Raw genomic sequence first — 14483 nt, forward strand, 5'->3', positions numbered from 1 at the left:
AGTACAGACTCTGTTCCCCACAGATGTCCACATTTTCGAGGCCCTTGCCTATGTTGAACTGAATACTCATAAATAGTGCTAAGCTCTCATTCTTTCCACTTTTCTGGAAAAAGTCACCACTTCAGCCTGGCTTCTTCAAACTGATTTGGCATACAGTGGTTTCATTTTCTTTATGATACAGTATCGTATCTTTTCTTTTTTTATGATTGTTAGTAATTATAGCTGTCCTACGACAGATAGGCAAAGTATACATTGGAAGGAGAAGAGGAAGAAAACACAGCTGCTAGTTTTTCTCCAGACCTTATTAAGTTGGTAACATTGCCATTGCTTCTTGAGTTAAATGTGTCCATGTGTCACCAAACTCCTATAGCCCCTTGGATCAATAAGTTGTACAGAAGAAACTCTACTACTAGCACATCTACTCTTCAGGATGTTTCTATGGTCTTGAGCCTGCAGGCTGTTACTTACATTGGTATTGAATACTGCCATTTTACTTTTTAAGAAAAAGTAAAAGATCAATTCAACACAGTAGGATTCTTTTCTCCGTCCTCCTGTTTTGCAGCAATGGATGGAAAAGAAATGGGGAACAAATCCATTTGGGGACACCTACATTTTCCCCACCCATGGCTTTTCCTGATTGCTGCCCCAAATTGGGTAGAGTTTAAATAAAACACATCAGTGGTTATTTCCAACTCTTCTCTATTATTCCCTATCTTGGGAACAAGGGAGAGAGTTAGATTGGATCCTTGGCAGCTGCTTCTGTGCCTCGCTCACCCTCTGCCTCTAGACAGGGTAGCATATCAGCCAGCACTTGGTCAAAAGGGTTGGTCCACCACAACTCCACAAAGGGGCTACCCTGTCTCTTGGCCTCAAAGTCCAAGTGACTGAAAACTGCCCATCCAACTCTGCCCCATCTCCCAACTTTTGCACCCTCTCTCTGTATCACAGTAGAAAGAGCTTGTGCTTGGATGGGCCACAGGGAAAGGGGCAGAGTTGCCAAGAGAAGGGCAGGATGGAGCCCAAATTGTTCTATCATCCATGCTCTTGTAGCCAGCCTTCTGGTTAGGTCACGGCCAGCCCCACTTCTGCAGTCCCAGGGGGTTGGGTTTTCCTGCCTTTTGACTGAAGTGGCAAAGCTCAGAAGAGGAGATGCTCTGGGGAGTAGGTAGGAAACATCTGGAAGCTTTTTTGCTTGGCGAATGCCTCCTCCCCGTTGTGGTCTTTATTTATTTATTTTCTCTCCCTTGCAGAGGAAAGGAAAGGGAGAGCGGTTGAAGCTTTGGGTCCATCTCCTCACCGGTCTTCTGCTTCCCCTCTCAAATAAAAGTGGCGGTGTTAACTCCCCCGCTTTTTTCTCCCCACTAGGTGTTGAACGTCACGCGCGGTCCAGTCCCTGGCTGTGGGAGGACATTGGCTGCTTCGGAAGAGGCGGAGTGGGGCACGGAGCCACCGGGCAGGTGTGGGTCTCAGCCGGCGGGGGGCGGGGCTGCAGCGCTGGGCTCCTCCACGCGGGCTCCCGAGCGCCTTTGTGTCGAGGCTGAGGGAGAAGGGAGCGGAGCCGGGGAGGCTAACAGCAGAGCAGCCACTGAGCAGCGGGCGCCGAGCTTTAAATGAACATTCATAACGCGCGCGGGGAACGGCGGCGCGGGCTGGCCGGGACCAAGCGCGTTTGGAGGCAGCGAGCGCGTCCTCTCGACTCCGGCAGGTAGGTCGGGCGCTGGAGCCCAAAGGGTGAGAGAGAGAGAGAGAAAAGAGGAAGGTGCGCTAGGAAAGTGGCTCGGAGGAGCCCGGGGGCGCGTTTTTTGTAGGGAACGAGGCGGGGGAGAACTGGAGACGGGACAGGGAGCGCTGACAGGGAGCCGAGGGCGCTTTGTTTTTTGCGGGGGGTGGGGGAGGCAGAAGGGGAAAGGGAAGAGGGCAGGACGCCGAAAGAGTCGCCGGGACATTGAAAGTTGACCCATGTAGGATCTCAGGGGAAACAGAAAGGCAATTTTTCAAGAGCCGAATCTGGAACCCATGATCCGCTGCTTATGTGGTGTTGATATTCCTTATTTCATTTCTTAGATTGCAGGGAGAGCCGTTCTATCCTATCCCGCTTCCTCGCCTTGCCCCCTGCTTCTCTTTGCGTGAGACTTGCACACCAAGCCCCCGCTTTTTTTTTTTTTTTTTTTTTTGCTTTGGTGGTAATCATACATACAATCGCTGTGCTGGCCAGTTTTTTTCAGCGGGCTGTCTGCGCGTGTGTTTGTGTGTGTGAGAGAGAGAGTGAGCGCGCGCGCTTGTGTTCTGTGTGTGTGTGTGTGTGTGTGTGTGTGTCTGAGTGAGTGTGCGCGCGGGAAGGGAAAGGAAAGAAAGGAGGCATGGTTTTGGGAGAGGAAAACGATCATTGGTTGAGGGTTGTGTATTCACATCCCCGGGGCATCTCGAACCTTGGAAAAATGGACAGGTAAAAAAAAAAAAGGCAGAGATGCCGCTGTTTACAACACTGTTGCCAAAAAGAAAACAAGTGTCCTGCTATCACGCAGGGATCCCATTAATCTATGTCGCAGTAATTTCTACCTGTGGAATCTACCTGTTCTGCAAGACATTATGTACCCTGATTTAATGTGCAAAGGTTATGTCAGCAATAATATCTGATATTAAATCCTGAGAATCAGGATTTTGCATTACTTGCTCTCCAGCATAGATTTTCCTTGAATTTGTTAGAATATAACAAATTTCGGCTAAGGTTTCTGCAAATAAGCTAGCCACTGGTTTGCATGAAGGTTATTTAACTACTAGGAGGCTATTTAATTACTTCTAGGTGGCAAACATTAAGAAGTGAATGTTAACAGGATAAACGGCATTGATGCCTATAAGATTTTTGTAAACAAAATGAAAAAAAAAATGATTTGAAAAAGAGCTGACACATATTTTTTTTTCAAATGCTGTTTCTGATGACACTTCTTTAGTTCATGGAAGCTAACATTTTGGACTGTGATTCTGCTTTGGCTGCTGTTGTTGCATTAAGGATTGTTTGCCATAAGGAAACTGGAGGCATTATTGAGAGAAAACCCTATTGTACACAAAGATTTGCCTTTTCTTTATGTTGATTGCTGCCTGCTTCTATTTTCTTCCCATTTACACTCTGTCATGTTGCCTTCCACACAGTGGTATCAACAATGACATAATGCTTGGAAATTGCTTTGGTAATGAAGGTTACTGAACAAGCTTTTGCCCCCAAACCAGCAGATTCATTCTTGTTCCCCACTTCATTTAAAGGTAGATTTTTTTCCAACCATAAACTTTAACCATGTAACCTAACCTTAATTTTTCTGTGGATCAGTGAGTTGCAGAAATAATATATAACCAAATACACATGATGCCTATTGCCATGCAAAATTAATATACTTAAATAAGACTCCCCCTTTTATTTTTGTATAAATTGCTCTTACTTGGGATTAAGTATCATTTAACTCAATAAGACTTACTTTGTTGTAAGCATAGATAGAATAACACTGCATGTAAATTAAAGTGTTTTAAAAGATTCTAGTTAGGTTCCAATTATTCCACTTTCTGAAAGCAAGTATTCTCATCAGATAAAGAAACATTAATATAATGTTAACATATACATTACATTTATGTGAAATGATTTGTTAAAAGATAATTTAATGACCTAATTAATCATCAAAAAACTGTCTGATAATTAGACATCTTTCCATTCCATTACTATTTATATATATATTATTTGGGATGAAGAAGTCGGTGAAAATGAAAGGATCCATGAGGCGATTTTGGACATTTTCTCTTAAATGGGATATCAGGAATTTTAATATTTAACATGGTAATTCTGAAATTATAATAATAGAGAATGCTTTGTTCATTTAGTATAGTTAACACTATCATCAGTGATCCAAAATAATATATTTTTAAATAGAATTGAATGCACATACACATAAGGATTTCAAATACTTTGACTACTTAAACATATTATATATTGAACATGCCTCCCCTCTTAACGTTTGATAAAGTGTAATATTATTAAAATTAATAAACATATTCTCATTTCTATAGCAAAAAGTGTTCTCTGAATCTTCCCTGAGAATAAGCTCTATTAAAATCAATGTGAGGTACTTGTACATTAAACTAAAAGTGTGCTGTCAGTGGGTGAAACAATACAATACCTACAAATGAATTAGTATAAATGGGACATGTAGACTTTTATTTGTGGCATTTTAACACATTACCGTCTCTTATCCATGGTGATTAACATAGGATTATATAAAATCTTATTAAACACCTTAAAAATTACATCTGCAAAAAAATGAAGATATTTCAAATCCATATCTATTTTGAATTGGGGGGAAACCTTGATAATGCATTTATAACTAGTTCATGATGTATTTAAGAGCAATAATTTCTGCTCATTTACTGTCTTTCTTGTGCTGCATTGGAATATATTTAAATATCATGAACAGAAATGAGTGAACTTTAAAGAAAATGAGGACAGGAATAGATTGCGGGCATATAATCTATGCAATTTATAGCCAGATAAAGAATGACAGTTGTTTTTCCCCGCACAAATCAATCTCTTTAGGGCAAATGTATCCTAGAATTACTGTTTCAAGAGTCAAGTGAAATATAGTTGAGGCTTATTTTATAGGATGTTATAAAATGATCAAGACAAGTATTAACCCAGATAAAAAAAAACTTTTATCCGCTGATGCCAATAGTTATGATGTAAGAATGCATAAGTTTTCCTCATTAAATTCACAAGATCTCAACGTGTTTATCCCTAAATGGATCACATCAATAGCTCTTTATTAGATTTCTTTCTGGAACATTGCTCATATGTAAATGAATGTATAATCATATATACAGTTTGTGAGTAATTCTTTTGTTTCCTTTTGCTTTGGTGGATTTCATTACAGGCAAAATGAATTGCGGGGGCTATTCTTGTTTCAAACTGTTAACCAATTTGTATTTTAACTTAAATGTACAATGCAAACAAATATTTGCAATGTTATAACAAGCTTTCATAAGGTATCTACTAGAATTGGAGACGGACCATGCATCTTTCTAAGTTGAGAAAGGAAGAATGAAGTACATCTTAATAATAAATTTATTCAGAACACCACATTTTCCTACTGTTTTCTTCCTACTGCATGGTGTTTGATCACAAAAGTAACGAATTACTAATTTTGAAGATGAAGTTATAGTATTTCTCCACTTAATTTCTTTACTTAAAAGTTCTGAAGTACATGCCCCTATTATTATAAAATTGTTTCTGCTTGGAAGGAATGCCTGGTTAAAATTCCGAAAAATCACTGAAAAAGTAAACATATAGGAAGAGATTATTTATTGTTCTCCTGATACGTTATTTGAGAAAAGTATATGAAATAGCCCTTATATATCAAATAACCGAATTAACCTCTAATTATGACTGTAGTTTCATTTATATTGTCAATTATCTATGATGTAATGTTTAAATACATTACTATTAGTTTAAATTTTAAATATCCTTATTTTCTTGAAAATTAATCTTAGTAAACTATAATATTTATTTCAAAGAAACATATGTCATGTTGAGATAACAGTAGTATAGTAGTATAATGTGAAATATCAGGTTACTTAAACATGGTACCCATCCATGCATTCTATTCTGGATCAGAAAAAGGGAGATGGCTAACTCATGACAAATACATTTGTATTGTTTACTTTCATCTTTTTAGAGAGATCCAGCTCTATGTTATTTACTGGAAATGTTTCCCCAGTTTGCTTCGGCCTGTTATTTTTAAATTTAATTTTGCACATTTCACAGCAGTTTGCTCTTGTACTCCATAGAAATGATCACAAAAAGTACAATACAAGTGCAATTAAACATGATTATAAATGCCACTTTTTCAGTGGGGATGGAAAATGGGATATATGAGAGGATAGAGCTACAGGGCTCCTCCCACAAGCGACAGCAACAAATAGGATGTTTCTATACTGAAGAAATGACATAACATGAAGACCATAAACATCTTCTTCAGCATGTTATTTCCAATTTATCTGAGTTCATTTATATTGGAACATGGTTGGAGTAAGGTTTTATATAGAAGCAGGATGACAGCAGTGCAAAGAAACTATACGACAGTTCTGAATGTCAGGACAGACAGAAAAAAATAATTTTATAGCAAAGTATTTTGCACAATGGTACAATACTTTAGTTTGTATGTCATGTTTTATAAATAAACTGGAATAAGAAAGAGTTGCATTTCATCTACACATTTTAAAAACACAGAATGTGTGAAGTGATGATGGTGATGATTATAGCTACATAACTATGATTTTTTGACTTTGGGAAGACTTTGAATATTGAAATTTAATTCTGCAATTCTACACATACTTGCAATTAAGAATGTCTCATATGGAACTGAAAGAACTTTTGAATAAACACTTATAAACTTACAGTTATTATATAGATTGGGTATAGCTATCATTTTTGGTCCATAAGATAAAAAGACTGGATTTCACAATTACCGTAGGTAAATAATTCAAATAATATATTGTTCTTTAAATAACATTGTTTATCAATTCATCCTTTTATTTTAAACAAATTTCACCAAATTGGAGAATCTCATCTTGAATGAAGTTATTGCCATCAGTATTAAAAGATTCTTCCTTGATGTAAACATAAAACAGAATAAAGCATTTAGAAAACTGCTCAGATTGTAATTTGCTAGTATTATCTAAGAAGAAAAACATTGAATAGCTTTAACCCATACATGATTTCACACCTAACAGTAAATGTAAATTCTATCAGATTGCATGTATTAAGCTCATATATACAAAAAGTTCCTAAAGCAAGTATATAGATGAAATAATATGGTATAAAGCACAATTATTTAAGTCCAAACTAATATCTAATTAGAAACTTATTTCACAATTTTCCTGGGCTTCTAAGTCAGTTACAAAATTCTATCAGTAGTGTCATTTCATTACACTCTGCATATTATGAAAATGCAAGATGGAAGTAAAATATGGATTTTAACTGTGGGGTAAATTCATGCTTTTCAGGAAAACACAAATGATGTCATCATATTTCATTTACATAGTGTTTTTGTTAAAGAAATTGTCATAGTCTTTAGTAGGAGAAGAATAATTCCGAACATTAGAATGATGGTTAATTCATCCATCTGAACTGGAGATTTTTGCTTGGCGAATGATAATAAAAGATGTAATTGGGGCAGCATTCAAAAGTAAAGGTCATTGCCAAAGACAAACAATGAAATAATGATGTTTTGTGCCAATATGATATTCTGTAGATGGCAGCCAAAGTTAATTGTAAAGGGCACCTTTACAAATACTCTAAGAAGGACATGCATTTTCTTTTATATTTACAAGAATATTTTTAGCCAACACAATGGCATTGAAATGTAAAAGGAAAATTTTAAAACTGCCTTAATTTCTTTTTTAAAAATACTTAAGCTCTTACATAGTGTTATAAAAGCAAAGAAATTGTATCTGATTTTATTTTAGTTTCGAAGGCTTAATGTCAAAATAAAATTACAAAATAAAATTAATAGATCAGCTAAATTTTGGATTCATGCTTTTATGTCAGAATTTATAAAACCAAATAGTATTTTTTGTTTTGAGATATTGTTTTTCTGTTGAACAAAATCAAATACAAATTACAATTTTAAAGTGTTTTTGAAACAGACGTACAAATAAAATATTCATATTTTAAAATAATTAACTGCTACATAAGTAAAATCACAATGAGACTTAGAATTGCCTTGCTTATGAGAATGTGATAAATTCAGTTCTATTTTCCTAACTCAAATGTTTATATTTAAAAAAGGATTTAAATGGTCCATTGTTAATAAGTGGTGTTGTAATACTCAATTTGACAGGTTCATCCATAACAAAGTTATATAATTTGTAGCATTAAATCATGCATTAGAAAGATCAAGTGCTGTCAATAGCACTTCAATAGCAATCATTTTGATGATGTTAGAAATACTAAACCCATGAAGTAGAAATTCATGTTTGTTATGAATTTCTAAAATTTATCAATATACACACATTATCACATAGAATGCAGCTGACTTGTCTGTTTTTATTTTATCTAGGGGAAATGTGTGGGATGCTCTATTTAGATTTGAGACAATTTAAGATCTCCTCAGATGTTTCAGTTGTGAATTGACCCCTCTGACATTTACCCAAGAGCATCCATTAGAAGAAATGAAAAATTGTGGTCTTTCCCCTCCTCTTCCTCCCCACCTCCTTACTTTTTAAAAAACCTCTTACATGGGAGGAGAGGGGATTCATAATCAGTGTGACTTGGTGTGGTAACTGATTGGTGTGGTACATTGGGTAACTGATGGTCCCAATGTAATTTAATTAATTTTCTCCAATTAAAATATTTCAAAGTCTGCTGCCCATTCTGCTTAACATGTGTATTTATATTTTATATTTATATTTTGTTGTTAATTGGTGCAACCCATTTTATCATTATACATTATCCAAATATAATTAAAATACTGATATTGTATATTTTTATCCCAAAGATCATTGGACCCATAAAAAGCATTCTTATTTGTATTCTAAAGGCTAATATGAGATAATCTCAAAAAATGCTCCTGTGGAGTATAAATGGAATAAATAAACATCTTGATGTTGATTTGATTGTTGTGTTTATTTATATTATAAATCTCATGAGGCAGTGGGGAATATGCGAATATCTACATCCCATATAGTTAATTATGTGTTACACAAATTTTACCTTCATTATTTAAAAGACCACCTATTATAAAGATAAAATAGAGTTATAGTTAAGGTTAGCTTTGGCTATGAAAGCAAATTAGCTTTTATCTAATTATATCAATTGTAGACCTACCAGATCTAAGGACACTTAGCTGTAGAATATATTCCTTTTAATCTTTGCATCCCCTGCTTTTGCCAAAGCAATCTCTGGAGCAGAGCTGGAATTGTTTGGTGAGATGTAGTAAGGAGGAGAGGAAGTGGAATACCAGTTGCACAACAAGAAGTCTACTTTCATGGCACTGAATAGAAATAATTGTTTATTCTTCTCTAAAACAATTCTAATTGTAGATTTTTTTTCTCAGTAACAATTTAAGATGATGATACAATAGTACAATGTTGCTATTCTTGGACTTTTCAGGCGATTGCCATTAATCAGATTTGAATCCCCTAATTCAAATTTAAAAGCTGTAAATCAATGTTACTTTCTAATTAATTTTCAGATTTATATTTTTATAAAAATGAATGCTTTGATTGCTGCTAAAAAATATAAGGTGATTTTAAAAATGCAATCTACAAGCTCTCTTCCATTATGTTTTCAATGCTATTCAAAGAAAGTACAGTAGATTGTTGAACTGGTTCATTCAGTTCATTCAAAATACATTTTGTTGAAGGACTGTTAAAAGAGATGCATTCCTTTGCCCAAGATACAGCTAAACATAATAAAATTTGAAGTGAGCCAAAAGGTCATTCAGTAATAAATGAAAATATGGCATTTAAAATTCCTTTTCTCAAGAAATAATCTTTCCTGGGAAAAAAAGATGAATGAAAAGTACTCTACATACTATGTATTTTACATGTGCTAAGTATATTTTAAAGTACAAAATTATGTAGCAGGGATGTATATCTCATTCAATAACATTGCCTCCAAATATACAAAGTAAAAGTCAAGTGCTTTTACTCTTGGCTCCTTCAAATCAAACATATTTCCTGGTGACTCATGATCATACTCATGTGCCCCTAAAAATACACATTTATTTACAAACACACAAACATAGTATTGCTAATTTGTGAAACCAAAGTTAACTGTAATTTGCCTACTAAGGCTAATGATTAATAGAAAAAAATGTAATTACTTTTGCATTTAATTGTAATTACTTTTGTTATTATTTTACAAACAAGCTTCTAGTGTTTTTCAGAAGTAAAACTTTACTGGCCATTTAATATTATGTTATTACTAGCATCTTTATCTTGCTTCATTAAGTATCATCTGATGTGGAAAATAAAATATTGGTTACTCAGCAATACTACATTTATAATGACCAATGGGATATTCCTTATTGTTTTCTTCCCCTGAGTCTCTTGATTGTTTTGGAGACTATTAAGTAATTTACATTGTTAAAGAGCTCCAAGTGAATATTGCAAATTAAATGGAATAACTTTTCAAACATAATATTTAATAACCAATGATAAATTATGATATCAGTACTTTTCAATGATCCTTAAAAGACTCTGCTAAGGTGAAATATTTATAAATATGTTTAACCTTATAGCTAATAAAGTTTGAGATATTTGAAATACCAGAAGATTACGGAATTCATATACTGTGTATTTTCATAAATCAGAGACTTTTCCCTTCAGATTAATCACAAATTGTTTCATTCCCATTGTTTATCTGTGTGCCTTTGTTCCATGCAAAATGTTCAGTGGTGTGTTAAAGAGGATTTTATAAAAGCTTTGTGGGAGATGTGTTCCCTGAGAGTGTACAGCATTTCTTCACTTTAGAGCAACCTTGCCTAATTTGGCTATACTGCTGAGTTTCTCTCTTTTCCATATATCAAAAAGGATAAAAAAATAAGTGTAATTATAATGTTGGAATTTATAGTTCCAAGAATGGAAGATCAAAACTTCACTCATTTTTTTTCTTCTCAATCTCCCCAAAAAAACAGAAAAAGAAAAGTTCCCAAGGATCAATCAAAATGTTTTATTGTATAAAAGTTCAGTACATTTTGGACAAAAACCTTTGCCATGGACACTATAAATAAAATCATATGAATAAACTTCATATGAAAGATTATGTTTACAAAGAATCTTTGGGGGAAAAGATCTCATGAACTCATTTTGTATCACTTTATTCCCACCATTTCTTTTACATAATACCTCATGAATGCCTAAACATCTTTGCTATTACCCCAATTTCTAAGATGGAAGCAAAAAAACCCAAAAAACCCTACATAAAATAGAGTACCTATAATTACTGACTTAAGTATGTCATTTAACTATCACTTAGCTTCTAAGTTTAGAAGTGAAATATAAATATATGTAAATATATGTATGTATGTGTGAACAAAATGGTGAGGTCTCAGTATTTTGTTCAGCCAGATAAATTGGTGTCTTGTAACAGTAGCTCCTTTTTGTATAGCTGTCCATTTAGTCTGGTTAACTAAATGGTTAAGATAAAGCAATGGAGATGTTTCCAGTTTCTTCATGATTCTTAATCAGAAACCCATTCAACAGTGATCAGTGACAAAATCAAAAGGGTGCATGTTTACATAACTAAATTTATATAGCTTTCAAAAAAAAATATTGAGACATTCATGAACCTCATTCTTAATGTTGATTGAAGCCCAGAAAAAAACTCTTCAGTGACAATAATAAAAATTAGAGCCAAGATATAACGTAAAAAATGAAGTAGAAGTCATATTTTCAAAGACTCAAACTCAACCTCAGTATGATGTGATGTTATTGAGAGATTGAGAGAGGAAGGGAGGGAGGGAGGGAGAGAAGTTGTTCCATTAATATGGAACCTTCTACAATGCCATTCATTAGATAGGTAGATTTTTCAAGCAGCAAAATTGGATATCATAGTAAGGCAACTAATGGTTGGGTTATTTTATTTTATGTTTTTTATTCTAGTCATAGGAAAAGGTCTTTTGCTGGTTTTGTCTTATAAACGAAAGTAATTTGGATAGCTTTACATACAGTGTATCATGATATAAGTAAGATTATTTCACCCACATTTCTTGGGCCATTCTCATAGTCATATATATGACATACTTCACATTTTTAGTTGAAATATGAAACCTGGTATAAGATATTCTTATGCAAAAAGTTTTAATTGGGGATACTTATAGTTTATACTTTATTGAAGGATTTTGTCACATGTTTTGCATTATATTTATGTTGTACTGAATTATTTTAGTAAATTTGGTATACTAGATATTTTGTTTAATTTCTTGCTTACAACACTGGTTGTAAAGTTGAGACTAAAAGTCCCACAGGAAAGACTACATTTTAGATAAAATCCAGCTGGAAGCTGAAAACCTACCAACTCTTATTTATTGTTAGGTTTGTATCCTGCCTTTTTTCCCTGAAGTGAAGGTAGTGCATATAACACTTCCTCCTGCTATCTTATACTGCTAGAACAGTATAGGGTAAGTTGCACTGATAGACAATGATTGACCTTTTCAGTAGGTATGGGTTGACTTGAATTTGGCTGACCCAAGTCATAGTTCAATACCTTAAAACTATATCATTTTCTGTCTTATTACCATGCTTTATCAAATTCTCATGTAAGATTAGAATGCTACATAGTTACTTAAGTTTTTCTTATAGAAAAATTTGAAGAGGTAGTTAGAGGCATTATTACTTCCTAATTTCTTTCCTAAGGTCTTATCTGCACTGCCCAGTTGTCAGAATGGACAGGCAAATGTTTTTGGATGACATAAGCAGTTGGCACTTATTAAACCTCCACTCACTTTTAAACACATTCCTAATCGTTAGGAATGCTCCATTTGTGAAATATACCCCTTGAGTGTGTCTGACTATTTGGGTGGAAACTCTTCAACTAGTTGAAGACTAACCTCAGCAGTTTGTTCACTCCTTTGCAAAGGAAATACCATCACTCAACTGAGCCAATGTTTATTATGCTTAATCATTTCTAAGAATGACTCAGTCTTGGAGAGATTTTTAAAATCCATTTAGAATTAAATTGACCTACGCACAGAACAGGACTAGATTAAATGTGGGTATGTCCTAGGTCACTCTTGTGTTTAAAATTTCTACAATTGACTAAGAGATTTTTCTTTTCTTTGAAAAGTAAGTTTGGTAGACCTGTTCAACTCCGTTTTCTTGTCTTCCACAAGTGATTTTATTATTTATTAGTCCAATTTATATGCCACCCTTCTCCATAGACTCAGGACGGCTTACAATGCATTTTAGCAATAGCCTGCATACTTTTTTATATATACCTGCTTATTAGGGCTTTCGGCCTCCCCAAGCAGTGTTGTTCTATACAAAGTTGGCTTATTGCCCCCACAATCCGGTTCCAGGACAGCAGCTGTTATATATGGAATCCTAAACTATAGGTATTCAATACATTTACAACAAAAACATCCATTATTTTGGTTTCCTTAACATTGAGTATCCTTCAAATGCTAGGTTAAATGTAGCTCAGAAATAAATAGATAATTTGTCATGGGTGCTTGTAAAACAGGAAATAATAAACTGAACTTCTTGTTTTGGCTAAAAACCCATTGGTTGATAATTAAAAGGAACTCTGTATTCTAAAAATTTAAAAATGAGGCTCTTATAGTGCTGTTATATACAAATGCTTAGATATATCAGAAGGAAATGGGCACTTATTAGTCAATAATGTTTTCCCCACATATCAACAGTTTTATGCCATTATGTAAGGCAAACTCAGAGAGAATTGTAATGACTTCCATTTTCATAATAGCAACATGAACTTTCAAAATTTCAGAGAAAGCATTAAAAGGTAGGAGCTATCATTTAAAACCTATAATTTTATGAACACATTTAGCATTTGATGACTAGACTGGTGGCTAATTAATTTTTCACTGCAATAGATGCGCAATGAGATTTTGCCCTTAAAGATAATTATGAAGCAAATATGGCTGCCCTGTTCAATAGTCATATTTGCATGCTTACTCTTTGCAGAAACCTGAAAATCTGTGGTAAATTGTCATTACATTTATTTGGATTAATGGTTACATAAATTGTTTCTTTCTAGCTGATGTTAGTTTCCAAGACTTCCATTGGCATACAAGATTCCCTTTATTTCTGCAAAATATTTCAAAAATAAGATTTCTCACCAACATTTTTAGAATGTTTCTGCAATCTGAACTTAAGGGTTATTAGTAAAAACCAGCTCAAAGTGATGGTGTGGACATCGAAAGCCTTAAAGCTTCTAATAGCCATAATAATAGAGCTGGGTGAAGGATACTGGTTGCCTTGGCAACGATGCACGTGCCACACAAGATAATGTAACTGCTCTTGTGCAGAGATCCGCACTGCATTGCGATTTCAGAGTTTTCTGCCATTTTGCATTTTATCCTCCAGCCTAGAATTCTGAAAAGGCAAATTATGTAGATAGCTAAACAAATGGATTCCTGTGATAAAAGCAAGATACATGGTATAACGATTACATGTTTGTATATTTGAAAATCAAAGCGTAATACATACACTTGAATTGCCATTCATTTAAGGGTTCTGAATAGTTTTTTTCTTTTTCACCAGAGCACCAGCAGTTCAGTATGGCAAAATATGCTTTTAAAATATCCCCAGTATTAGAATTGTGTTAAAAAGAAAGGCGGCCCTTTGCCAAAATAAATAAAATGTTCAGTGTGCATGCACAATCAATCTATTTGTGGTAATAGTTCTCCTGGATTGCAGCTCCTTGATTCCTATAAAAAATTATTCCATTAAAGATCATGAGGATCCATTAAAGATCATGA

General features: G+C 34.3%; 1 protein-coding gene across 3 annotated transcripts in view; it reads left to right on the forward strand.

Moving 5' to 3' along the window:
- Window positions 1-1288: 1288 nt before the first annotated feature.
- Window positions 1289-14483, forward strand: part of SLC6A1 (solute carrier family 6 member 1) — a 65671-nt gene continuing 52476 nt past the window's right edge. The window contains exon 1 of one of the 3 annotated variants that reach the window (XM_060688367.2): window positions 1289-1457. The gene's annotated coding sequence lies outside the window, so the exon portion shown is untranslated. Of the gene's footprint in view, window positions 1458-1484; window positions 1706-2424; window positions 2447-14483 lie in introns of those variants that run through there. The other 2 variants (XM_034438360.3, XM_034438370.2) reach the window with 2 other exon arrangements.

The sequence above is a fragment of the Pantherophis guttatus genome, chromosome 2 (assembly GCF_059756535.1).
Source record: "Pantherophis guttatus breed Tessera chromosome 2, ASM5975653v1, whole genome shotgun sequence".
Classification (NCBI taxonomy): Eukaryota; Metazoa; Chordata; class Lepidosauria; order Squamata; family Colubridae; genus Pantherophis; species Pantherophis guttatus.